Source organism: Elgaria multicarinata, chromosome 2 (genome assembly GCF_023053635.1).
Source record: "Elgaria multicarinata webbii isolate HBS135686 ecotype San Diego chromosome 2, rElgMul1.1.pri, whole genome shotgun sequence".
NCBI lineage: Eukaryota > Metazoa > Chordata > Lepidosauria > Squamata > Anguidae > Elgaria > Elgaria multicarinata.
The window spans coordinates 2,947,045-2,960,830 of NC_086172.1; the positions used below are offsets into that span (position 1 = coordinate 2,947,045).

At 44.7% G+C, this 13,786-nt stretch overlaps 1 protein-coding gene across 4 annotated transcripts in view; it reads right to left on the bottom strand.

Annotated features, from left to right (window-relative positions):
* The window catches only part of ADARB1 (adenosine deaminase RNA specific B1), an 85,402-nt gene that overhangs the window by 42,331 nt on the left and 29,285 nt on the right, over positions 1 to 13,786 (bottom strand). Inside the window, exon 1 of one of the 4 annotated variants that reach the window (XM_063115920.1) lies at positions 7,332 to 7,534. The exons of the other annotated variants lie outside the window; for them this stretch is intronic. The gene's annotated coding sequence lies outside the window, so the exon portion shown is untranslated. Of the gene's footprint in view, positions 1 to 7,331; positions 7,535 to 13,786 lie in introns of those variants that run through there. 4 annotated transcript variants of the gene reach the window in all.

The window sequence follows — 13,786 nt, forward strand, 5'->3', positions numbered from 1 at the left end:
CTCTCATGGTTCCCCTGTACACACCAAGGGGAACAGCAGCATACTCGCTAATCATGCTCCCCACACCTGCAGCCCACTGACCATGCCCTCAATGCTTATGTCAGCACAACGCGATATCTCCAGGGAACTGGGAACTCTGGCCAATCAGGGTTCCTGCTCCCTTGAGGACATCTATGCATATATATCCATACACATGTAGGGTGACTCTTCACCTCATGTTAAATGAGCTGACATAGTGTGGCTGGCAGGTGAATTGGCATTTGGAGGCATGGCCAGCAGGCACAAGTTTGAACACCCCTAAAGACAGTTCCCTAAACATGCAGTGGTCACCTCTAGTATAATCCCACTGCCAAGCAATGTGCTGTGTTCCAAGAAAATGGTATTTATTTCATGACATTTACATATTTAAATGAGCAGACCACACAAAAAATTTATTTTCTCATAATGTCCAACCATACTAATTTTAAACAGCCTGATTAATCAAGCTCCAAGAGATTCAACCAGTCTTCCTATTAGACTTAATAGTCACCTGGGTATACGCATCTGTGGACTAGGAGATTAGGCAGGGTAAGAGAAGATTTCTACAAGGGATCAAGGTCTCTTATCTTTGCAGGAAATGGAAGAGATCGAAACACCACCTGGCCTCTCTGCAAAACTGCACTGAGAGAAGTTGCACATGCACACCTACCCCATATCACTAGGGAACATCCTTAGTAGCAGTGCAGGGAATCTTGCTGGCTGAAGGAGAAACATGAGGTCTGCTGCTGGCTTCTCCTCAGAAGCCTTTGACCACTGAAGTGACTACAGGGTGGAATAATTCTCTAAGCCCAATTCTCTGCAACAAATGATTAATTGCAAGAGAAATGAAAGGGGTGGGGTGAGAATTTAAAAGAAAAAAATGAAAATAAATCCTCTGGCCCTGTTCATTTCTCTGTTATTTGTTGCAGGTTTTCATTTGTAAGGTTAATATTTACCAAAATGACACCCCAAAATTATCCATTAGTTGTGCTTTTCCCCTTTAGCCTAGATCCAAATACTTGACTATAGCATGTTATAGCAATTGGAATGGAAGAAATAAAATAACAGCCAAAACCAGAATCCCTGTAGATCAATACTTCCTTTAGAAGTGGTGGGGGGTGCTTGTGGCTGTCATTCAACCATTGAAATTGCTTTACTATCACCAAAAATAATAATACAAATAATTGTACCATTATCAACTTGGATAAAGTGAAGCTAGGAACAAGAACAGGAATAGCTTATTTTGATAGTGATTATAAAAAATGTTTACTGAAAATCATTTGGAATAACTGGATTGTGAGCAGATCTAATTTAACACAGACCCACATCTACGTTATGAACTTATAAAAGCAGAATCCTTTCAACACGGACAAATAAGTGCATAAAGGCGTGCTGATCTATGCACCATTACACAGTCATAAACAATGACATTGGGCAGGCCACCACAAGCAAACATGTCAATACAAAACTTTTCGGATGGTAATATTTCATTATCTAAATTCTGATACATTTGATCCTTTTAATTAAATTAAAAGGATATCAGGGGGGAAAAAGAAAGCCTACATGGAATGGCAAAAATGTATTCATAATTAAAGATGGATGTCACATGTGGGCAGGAAGTCAGGGATTACAAAAAAAGGAAAAGGTTGGGGATTCATACCAGCTTATTTCCTGGTATATAATCCCAGGAGCAGCTGGTGCCACCAGATGCCAGGTGGAGTCGGAATTTAATGCATTACTTCCAGGCGAAGTGCCGGGAAAGCTTCTTTTTAGAGAGCAGCTCCATTTTCCTAGCCTCGTTTTGTGTGATATCTGCTAGCCAGAAGGGTATCAGCATCCCACTTGAAAAAAGTGCTTCATCCTCCACCCCAATTGCAAGCAGGCAGATATGCTGAAGCCCTTGAAAAATCTGCAGGCTGGGAGCACTCTGAGGGAGTACAAGCAGCGACATAAAACAGACCTCCCTCCCTCCCCCACTTCACTGGTTGATTTGCAAAAGCTGCAGCAGATGGGCTAGTTGAGAACTGTGTTACAAGGGGGTTGCTCACTCACCGCTTCTGATCTTTGAGGGTGCAATCTAGACACCAGCAAAGAGAAGCAGCAGAATGCTCCAGAAATGGGAAGGAAAAGGAACAATAGTTTGCCCCCTCCACTTAGAAGCAATCTGTATGGTACACACATACCTTAACAACATTCTGATTCCTGACTCCAAGCTGAGCAGAAGCAGAGAAGAGGAGCTGCCGCAGCTAGACTGGAAGCTACAAAAGGAAGCCAGCTCCCAGAGAGCAAGCGATCAGAATGAGCAAACAGGGGGAGTTTGTCAGGGGGAGTTCAGCAGGGGAGATCAAGGTGGAAGTCTTTAACGATTTTTTCATCTCATAAGACACACTCATAGTAGGGGACTTTGTTGTGTACCTTCAGAGAGGACAGGACAAATTGTTGTAGATCACAAGCTGAATATGAGCCAACAGTGTGATGTGGCTGCAAAAAAAGCAAATGCTATCTTGGGCTGCATGAATAGAAGCATAGCTTCCAAATTGCACGAGGTGCTGGTTCCCCTCTGTTCGGCCCTGGTTAGGCCTCATCTTGAGTATTGCATCCAGTTCTGGGCACCACACTTCAAGAAGGATGCAGACAAGCAGAAGCATGTTCAGAGGAGAGCAACGAGAATGATCAGGGGTCTGGAAACAAAGTCCTATGAAGAGAAATTTAAAGAACTGGGCATGTTTAGCCTGGAGAAGAGAAGATTGAGGGGAGACATGAGAGCACTCTTCAAATACTAGAAAGGTGGTCACACAGAGGAGGGCCAGGATCTCTTCTCAATCATCCCAGAGTGCAGGACACGGAATAACGGTCAAAAGTTACAGGAAGCCAGATTCTGTCTGGACATCAGGAAATACTTCCTGACTGTTAGAGCAGTACGACAATGGAACCAGTTACCTAGGGAGGTTGTGGGCTCTCCTACACTAGAGACATTCAAGAGGCAGCTGGACAACCATCTGTTAGGGATGTTTTGAGGTGGATTCCTGCACTGAGCAGGAAGTTGGCCTTGATAGCCTTATAGGCCCCTTCCAACTCTACTATTCTATTATTCTATGACAATACTTCCTCCTCTTCCTTCATACGGATGATGATCACAGAGAATAAAGAGGAAGCAACGTGCTCCAAAGCTGGCCCCACTCATGGCAAAAGGGGAAAAAGAGGCAGGGGCAGCGTCAGTGGGAAAGAGATGAGGTGAATTTAACATTCATTCCTGGGTCGCCATTAGCAGTGGAAAAGGACAGCGGGGGGGGGGGGGGGGTGCAGAGAAAAGGAAAGGCATTTCCTTTCCACCTTCTCTCACACAAGTTCTTCTTCGTGGTCTCTATGCATCACACATATGGGCTTTGCGCCTGCGCAGAGACCAGACCGGAACCTTCTATAGCTGAGTGGAACATTTTTGGCGGGAACCCCTCCCCCACGCTACCGCGCACGTGCATGGGGTTCCCGCCCTTACCTCAGTTCTTCGTCGTCCGCCATTGTGCTTAGACCATAGAACCAAACCTCTTAGCGTTTTCTCTTTAAAATCCTTTTTTACTTCAAATCTTTCCTCTTTTCGCTTATTTCTCACTTCTTAACATCTTTTCTTCTATTCTATCAAAAAAAAATATTTTTTTTTTTAGTAGTTAGATTTTCCTCAGTGATTTCGATCGCGGCGCTTAGCCGTATGGCAGTTAAGGCCCCATTTTGCAAGTGTGTGAAATGTGGAGCTAAGCTCCCTCCAACTGACGGGCACTCCCTGTGCGTCCTGTGCCTAGGTGAAGGCCATAAAGTTGAGTCTTGGCTGAATCTTCGAGGATGCACAAAACGGCAGCCAGTAAGTCCGTTGATGACCGTTGCACTGAGGTGCCTGAACATTCCAGAGCGGCTAATAGGGCTCAGATACCCCTAACGCCTGGACAAACGGCAGCCAGTAAGTCCGTTGATGACCGTTGCACTGAGGTGCCTGAACATTCCAGAGCGGCTAATAGGGCTCAGATACCCCTAACGCCTGGACAAACGGCAGCCAGTAAGTCCGTTGATGACCGTTGCACTGAGGTGCCTGAACATTCCAGAGCGGCTAATAGGGCTCAGATACCCCTAACGCCTGGACAAACGGCAGCCAGTAAGTCCGTTGATGACCGTTGCACTGAGGTGCCTGAACATTCCAGAGCGGCTAATAGGGCTCAGATACCCCTAACGCCTGGACAAACGGCAGCCAGTAAGTCCGTTGATGACCGTTGCACTGAGGTGCCTGAACATTCCAGAGCGGCTAATAGGGCTCAGATACCCCTAACGACTGGACAAACGGCAGCCAGTAAGTCCGTTGATGACCGTTGCACTGAGGTGCCTGAACATTCCAGAGCGGCTAATAGGGCTCAGATACCCCTAACGCCTGGACAAACGGCAGCCAGTAAGTCCGTTGATGACCGTTGCACTGAGGTGCCAGAACATTCCAGAGCGGCTAATAGGGCTCAGATACCCCTAACGCCTGGACAAACGGCAGCCAGTAAGTCCGTTGATGACCGTTGCACTGAGGTGCCAGAACATTCCAGAGCGGCTAATAGGGCTCAGATATCCCTAACGCCTGGACAAATGGCAGCCAGTAAGTCCGTTGATGACCGTTGTACTGAGGTGCCTGAACATTCCAGAGCGGCTAATAGGGCTCAGATACCCCTAACGCCTGGACAAACGGCAGCCAGTAAGTCCGTTGATGACTGTTGTACTGAGGTGCCTGAACATTCCAGAGCGACTAATAGGGCTCAGATACCCCTAACGCCTGGACAAACAGCAGCCAGTAAGTCCGTTGATGACCGTTGCACTGAGGTGCCTGAACATTCCAGAGCGGCTAATAGGGCTCAGATACCCCTAACGCCTGGATGGTCACTGGCGAGTTCCGCGGCCAGGAAAATCTCCAAAAAGGCCCGGACTCCCAAATCTTCTTCTGAAATGGAGAAAAAGAAGAAGAAGAAGAAGCGAGACGCGGAAAAACCCTCGTTAGGGTCATCCCGCACAGCGGAACTGGCTAGGAGTCACTCTACTCCTCCTGCCATACCGACCGCTTCGATACCGAGGCCTCCCTCGGTATCGAGATCCCAGTCGGTACCGATGGCTACGGTACCGACACATCCTCGAGTTGCGGGATTCGGCTTCAGCGGCCTCTTTCCGAGAGCCTGCCAGGCTGCAAGAAGTTCAGGGACTAATCCCTCTACCGCCTTCGCCAAGGCACACTCTAAGGCGTCAATGGGAAGGAGCTTTTCAATACTCTTATCCCCAATCAGTATGTGGCGACTATGTATGGGATCGATATCGCCCACAACGATACTTCCAGGGTGACCACCAGTACCCTCAAGAAGAATATTATGCGCAACCTCCGCCTACGAGGATGTGTCATCTATTACTGCCTCCACCGCCTGCCAAACGTCCACGGTGTCGACGGCTCGACACCGTACGCAGCCATCGGCATCGACTGCCGCGGTTACCACGGTACCGACGGAGCATGTAGACCTCCAGGTGGTTACAGTATCCTTGCCTGAGGATAATTACCCATCGGATTCTGAGTCGGAGTTGTCGGCTACTCCATCGATGCCTTCACCAGAAGATGAGGTTCATGACAAGGACCCTTCTTCCCCTTCCGACGATATGGTCAGATTTTTTGACCATATGCTTCGAATGGCTCAGGCATTAGGACTGGAGATCCAGCAAATGGATGAATCGGTCGTCGATCCAATCTACGACGTTTTCCAGTCCACAACCAACCAACGACTTGCCATCCCTATTCCACATGCTTTAAAGCAAACAGCTCAATTATCTTGGAAAACACCGGCTATGACTCAAGCCACATCGAAAAGGCTAGAGACCCTCTATCGAGTCCAAGAGGAAGATGTACAGTTTCTGGTCCAACATCCCAAACCTAATTCGATCGTAGTGGAGTCGGCTCAAGGCCACTCACAGAAGGCACATTCTGCACCCGTGGACAGAGAAGGCAGAAAGTTGGACCATACGGGCAGGAGGATTTACTCCTCTGCCTCTTTGGGCATCAGGGCATCAGCCTACGAGGCTACCATGGCACGATACCAGCTCTTCCTCTGGGAGAAAATAGGATCACTATGTGAACATCTCCCAGAGGACAAAAAAGAGCTGGCACGAGTTTTCCAGAGTGAAGCTTCAGCCATAGCCAGGCAACAATTGTCGACAGCGAAAGGTCAGCGGAGGCAGCAGCTCCAAAGCAAACGTCAGCCCGACTTCTCTAAGAAGCAGCGGGTTTGACTTCTTTATCCCAGATCCACCTCCCTTTGCGAACCACCTAGCACCACATTACCATCAATGGGAGTCAATAACATCGGACTCCTGGGTGCTCACTATCATCAACTCGGGGTATGCCATCGAGCTCGATGTCCTTCCTCCTTCTTCGGGGGTGAAAGTAACGGCGCCATCCCCTCCTCTGCTTCTCGAGGTACAGACCCTCCTAGCGAAAGGAGCTATCTCTCCAGTACCCGCAGAGGAACTCAGCCAGGGGGTTTTCTCCCGATACTTCACGGTCCCGAAAAAAGATCTGGTAGCGGACATTTCAACCACCCTCAACCTGTTGGTCTCGTTGGGTGTGGGTCAACGAGGAGAAATCCATCTTGACCCCACAGCAGAAGCTGGACTTCATAGGGGTAACCCTATCGTCTCGGGACGGGAGAGCATACCTGCCCTCGACCAGAGCAAGCACCCTTCAAGAGTTAGCCATCGCTACCGAGAGCCGCCGAAAGGTCTCGGCATGGACAATTCAGAGGCTATTAGGCTTGATGGCAACTACAACTGCAGTCATCAGATTTGCAACACTCAGAATGAGAATACTGCAGGCCTGGTTTTTAAGAACTTTCGATCTTCGACACGATGCCCGGCGAACTTACCTGTCGATCCCGACGCAAGTAAGGGCATCTCTGAAATGGTGGTTTTCGATGTCGACGCTCCTAGAAGGAGTTCCCTTCCAGCAAGAAACTCCTTCGATAACGATCATGACGGATGCATCGTTGATCGGATGGGGAGCACACTGCGACTCCCTCACAGCTCAGGGCCGTTGGCCTCCTTCCCAGAGGGAACATCATATCAACCACCTAGAACTGCTAGCGGTGGAGAATGCAATAAAAACTTTTTCACAAATGATCGAGGGCCGAAACGCCCTGATCGCGACGGACAACACCACGGTAGTGGCGTACATCAACAGACAAGGTGGGACAAGGTCTCATCCTCTGAATCGATCGGCACTCAGGATTTGGAACTGGTGCATAAAGAGAAATACTCACCTGACGGCGATCCATGTAGCGGGCAAGGAAAACATCATCGCGGACGCCCTCAGCAGGTCTTTCCACGTCGACCACGAATGGGAGCTCGATACCGAAGTAAGAGACGTTCTCTTTCGGTACTGGAGCCTCCCTGCTGTCGATGTCTTCGCTACCGAAGAAAACGCAGCTTGTTCCAGGTTCTGCAGCAGAGCAGGAAGAGGAAAGCACTCGCTAGGAGATGCTTTCACCAGAACCTGGAAAAGAAATCTTCTTTACATCTTTCCTCTGTTTCCACTGTTGATGAAGGTGCTGGCCAAAATCCAGTCGGACAGGTCGGACGGCATCCTTATCACACCGTGGTGGCCTCGACAGACGTGGTTCTCCCACGCCCTTCGACTGTCGGACGGGAATTACATCAGACTCCCGCCGATACCGACACTGTTGTCTCAACACCAGGGCAGGGTTCGACACGCAAACCTGTCGACCCTCAAGATGACGGCATGGAGAATATCATCCATTCCTCCTCTCGTACCAAGGATTTAACTGTAGACCATATATTGTTGGCATCACTAAAGCCTTCAACGAGAAAATCTTACGCGGCAAAGTGGCAGAGATTTCAAACTTTTGCCTTGGAAAACGATCAAGCACCTGAATCTTGCCCTTTGTCATTGATTCTCAAATACCTATTGGCACTTTATCAGCAGGGACTCGAACTCACTTCCATCAGAGTTCACTTAGCGGCTATTACGTCTTTTCATTGAGGCATGGATGGTTTTACACCTTTTGTACATCCAACATCGAGGAAATTTTTAAAGGGGCTTAAAAATATGATACCGACAGTAAAGAGTATCGTTCCACCATGGAGCCTATCAGTGGTGTTACAGGCATTGACAAAGAAGCCCTTCGAGCCCATGGCCTTATCTGACCTTAGGCTTCTAACATTCAAGACTGTCTTTTTAGTAGCCATCACTTCTGCTAGACATGCAAGTGAGCTTAGAGCTCTCAGGATAGATGCTCCTTACACTATCTTTCACAAAGATAAGGTTGTGTTACGCACAGACCCTGCCTTCTTGCCTAAGGTAGTGTCAACCTTTCATCTGCCCCAATATATCACTCTACCAGCTTTCTTTCCGAATCCAACAACACCTGTTGAGTTTTCTTTACATACACTTGATGTAAGGAGAGCTCTTGCCTTTTACAAGGCTAGGACAGAGAGTTTTAGGAAAACAAAGCAATTGTTTATTTGTTATGGTGAGCCTTATAAGGGACTCCCTGTTTCATGCCAGCAACTGTCACGCTGGATTGTAGAGACAATTGAACTTGCTTACTCTATCTCTAAACTAGAGCTTGTGAAACCTGTGACAGCTCATTCTACCAGAGCTGTCGCAACATCTGTTGCCTTCAGCAGAGGTGTTCCCTTGACAGAAGTCTGTAGAGCTGCAACGTGGTCCACTCCATCCACGTTTGTTAGGCACTACGGTTTGGACACCCGTGCTAGGCACGACTGCTTGTTTGGAAGGACAGTGCTCTCGGAGATCTTCAGATGATGCACCAACCCACCTCCAAAGATATGTCAGCTTGCTACTCACCTATATGTGTGATGCATAGAGACCACTAAGAAGAAATGCAGGTTGCTTACCTGTAACTGTAGTTCTTCGAGTGGTCATCTATGCATTCACACAACCCACCCACCATCCCCACTTGGTGGTGTGAGACTTACAAATGACACAGTTATACGTGGAATGTACTTTATTGAAATTACACTCATGTTTATGGGGGCACAATGTCGGACTCCTGTAAACTGAGGTAAGGGCGGGAACCCCATGGACGTGCGCGGTAGCGTGGGGGAGGGGTTCCCGCCAAAAACGTTCCACTCAGCTACAGAAGGTTCTGGTCTGGTCTCTGCGCAGGCGCAAAGCCCATATGTGTGAATGCATAGATGACCACTCGAAGAACTACAGTTACAGGTAAGCAACCTGCATTTCCCCCCCCCCCTCTGCTTGGCTAACTTCAGTCAGCATGGTCCTTCCCCAGGGAGCAATGCAGCCTTCCATTTCAGCCCCACATCCAGCTGCAAAATGAATTGTGCTTCTGGAACAGCAGCTTCCTCTTTCTTTCACACGCTGAAGAGGGAGTAAACGAAGACCATGTGGGCACTTTTATCACGCTGCTTTTCCTGCACACAGTTGTAAGCTGGCTAACTGTTCGGTTTTGCCAGACAGGCCCCGAAAAGGGGGGGGGGAACCAGGATCCGGGGGGAAGTTGAATAATTTTATTAATTGTCTGGAAGACACGGTGATGACCAAGCAGAGGGGCTGGAAGGCCCCATTTCCGGAAACTAATAAATAAATAAAATCAGACGTTACAGCTCCAGGGTATTTTTATGCTCAGATTTAGATATACGTTGGAGCATTCATAAGACTCATTTAGCCTAGAAGAATCTGAAGAAAACATCAGCTTGTGTCAACTTTACAAGCTGCTATGAGAACTTCAGTTTAAAAGTGGGTTAAATTCATCATCATTAACGGTTGTATGAACTGGCCCTTGGTATGGCTGATCCTGTGATTCTTTTCGATAACAACCGGTCTGCAAACTAATTAAGAGCTGTAGTAGTAAACATAAGGAAGGCATTTTATCTAAGTCCACTCAGCAACATGAACATTTAAACCTAGGATTCTCCAGATGAACCATCTGGAGGGTAACAGGTTGCCCTACACCCTTAACTCCAAATATTCTATAGACCTCTTCAAAAGGTAGAATGTTAGGGAAAGATAAATGTAACTTTACTCAAATTACGTTGGGTAACCCTGGCAGCAAAATTAGGTGTTCTTGGTGTCTGCTCTGCAGAAATCTGTTCAGCAGAGCCATACTAGAGTGGGACAGACATGTGCAAGTTCTATCTCACTAGCGCATTTATCTCTAACTCACTCCTCACACCCCTTTGTGTTGGAGAAGGAATTGCCTCCTATTCTTATGAAGTTATGCAGGGAAGGACACCACATGTAAACAAGATGAGGTTCCTCAAATGCCCTATTATTCTTTATTAATCCTTGCCCAACTCCACCATACTAAATTACCCACTGATTCCATTAGGTGCTGACTATTCTAGTCCCTTACTATGAAGCACTGAAGTAGCAACTTAAGGGCACAATCCTATGCATGTTTAGATCAAAAGTCCTACAACTTCTAGCCAGTCTGCCTAAACATGCGTAGGATTGCACCATAAGAGTCTTTTTGGTGATGGGTTGGTTGCCTTCTGAAGAACCAAAATATCATTAGACAGCTGCAATGTTAATTCCCAACACATCTATGTTCCTTGTGCAATTTGAACAATTTCCATCTGGGGAATAACAGCCAGCCAGATTTAACCCATGGGCCTGAGGTTTCATATCCCTGCCTTAAAGTTAGCTGGTCAGCCCCTGTTCAAAGTTAATATGAGAGGCTGGGATGATTGTAGGAAAAAGCAAGGCTTAATTGGCCATGGTCACATCATGAGGCTTTTGACTGAGTTGCCACCTGTAGTCAGTTTTTATGCTTTTTATGGTTTTAAATTTTGTATATTGGGTTTTAAATGTTTAATGTTTTTAATCTTTGTAAGCCGCCCAGAGAGCTTTGACTGTAAGAACTTTGGCTATTATAAATGTAATAATTAATAATAAAATGTTCACCAGTGATTATCTTGCTGATTATCTTGTTGAAAACAGAGCCAGTGTGTCCCAGCAGCCATTTAGAACTCTAGTTACAGTTTCAGCTCTTTTTAATGGTGGTTTTTTTGTATGTGCTGAATTTGGAATTGTTGTGCTTTTATTTATTTATTTGGAGATTTAGTGGTCTTGCTTTTGTTTGGATAGCTTTAGATGATTATTGGATTTTAAGAATTTAATATTTGTGTGCAACCCACTTCAAATATCTTGGAGAGGTGGGAAAATGGGTAATATAAATACTTAATAATGAAGAAAGAATAGGTCTTTGATGGGCATGCCACATAGCACAGGCGTTTCATCTTTATGATTTCTCCATATGGTTCAACCAGTATTATAAATTTATACTTTGTGCAACTAAAGAGGGTCAATGATATGCATTTGTTTCTGCAAAAAAAGTTTCCTTTTCTTTCTCTGCAATAGCAACTTCTTATTTTGACAGGCATTATCAGCAATGCTAGGGGGAGACAAAGGTGACAAAGCTGCTCCTGCAGCTGCACTGCCAGGGAGGGGGCCTGACCACTACTGGGGGGGGGCACTGAGAGCACCCTTCCAAGACCTCCACCACAAAATCTGGAGTCAAGCCAGGGTGGAGACAACATCAGCTGCCTGCTTCTGCTCCAGCTGAACTGTCCCCTCTTCAGTACAGGGCAATCTAACACCAGCTGCTTTATAGGCAGGAGTAGGAAAAAGAGGCAGACAGATGAATACAACATCAAGAAGCTTCTCCGTATGAACTGCTTTTCTTTTATCTTTTGTCCAATGCATTTTATAAAATGTTGTGAGCTGCCTTCTCTACTAAAAAAATAAATAAATTATATACTTACATCAAAACAGGAAGTTGGAACAGATAACCTTCAAATCCTTTTGTACCCTAAATGTCTAGGATTCCAAATGCCCTATTAACGAACTAGATGCCTTATAATACACATTAACATAAAACCTTACAAGAACTTTATACTCACAATACAAAACAAGGATTATTGAGGGCAGTAAACATCTCTGATTTTATTATAAACTTTCTTTTTTTATTAACTGAATAGTACATGAAATACAATATGGTTTAACATAGAAGCCTTGGTAGTAATATAGAAATTCATTTTCTAAACTTATTGTTACAGGGCAAGAGTTCCTTCAAGTATGCTAAGCAAATTACTACTCATGAAGAAATCCAAAGGAAAATAAAATTCTACTTTGCTAGAGAAAGATTTCCAACTAGAAGTCTTCAGATGCTGGTAATATATTCATACCATTAAGAAAGCATGATTGAAATTCAGACGTTGCTGTTCTGAATAGTATATTCAAATTTGTCTTTTACCCAACAATTAAAAGCAGGCACACACCACTTCACTCAGTTGACAAAGTTGATGGAATTGTTATTAAATTTTCATTTATAACATCCTCCAGCAAAAGCTTGATAGGTTACTCCTTTCGGTGCTCAAAAAACAGAAAATTAGAAGAGACTGGGTAGAAACATACAGGTTAAAAAGACAATATCAGCAAATAAAATTAAAGCAACAAATGTTTTCATATTTCTAAGAACTAATTTCTTAGAAACATGCTCATACAAATGCTAAATTTTACCTCAAATGGAAAATTTAATAGTATAGCTGTGTTAAAACATAACATTTTCAGAGCAGCCATGGCTGTATAAAGCACTATTGCAGTTGCAGAATACACATACATTTATATACATTCTCTTGCAAGCTATTGTTAATTAAGTTTTGGTTTTCAGTTTGTTTCAAGCTGAACCTGTAAATACCTGACCCCCAACATCTCAAGAACAAATCATTATTATTCTTTTTCAAACCCTGGGGCAATGTTGTTAATGATTACTATTAAACAGCATTGGCAACACTGATCTAGGGATTGAAGATGAAAAATTAATATAAACACACACATGGTTCTTTTAAAAGAAATCTAAGCAAGGTTAGCAGTTTCCCATCACTCCCACTATTTAAAGACCATTTTCTTAATACTTAAAAACTTCTGTTCTGTGAAAAAGTGTACTCCACCCTCTCCAGCACTACAGCTTAGATCTGCAGGTTTTTAATTTAATTTTCTTTTTTTAAATAGGGAAAACAAACCTTTTTTCCCTGCAGCAAGACTATCCTCTCTGAAGCAAGGCTCCCCCCTCCAGCTACTGAAGCAGGATTACAGCTAGAGCCATCATTAAGAGGAAAGATAAATAATTTTCAAAATGTTACATCTGTACACAGCCTAAGTATTTTAATGCTCTAGCAATTAAGTTTTCTTTCCTTTTTGCTTTTTAAAAACACGTTAGTGTTGCTCTGAATTAAAATTTAAAAAAATCAAATTTCTGTGGCTATTATCTACTGAATTTTGCATATACATTTTTGGATTTCATGTCTCATGGAATATCAAGGGTAAGTTAATGAAAAGTGCCACCTATATACATTTAAGACTCACTAACGAGATTCATGCTAGATGTAGGACTGAGGCCATATGGGTGCAAATTCTTAAGTTACAGAGGAACCTAGGACAAAGATTTAAGTTACTGATGTGGTGTGGTAAATACCTGAAAACTGCTTATCCTTGGTTTACTCTCAAACTGCTGTTAAAATATATTAAGCTCTAAGCTCATTATCCATCTGTGGACAAACTGGGGTGGACAGGATACAAACACAGGAACATTATTAACATTATGATGAACATGAATAGGTATGCTCAGAGAATCATGTGTTACCAAGGTACCATGGGATTAAACTAAGGAAAAGAAGTGCTGCATCTAATATTCACCTGTGAAATTGATCA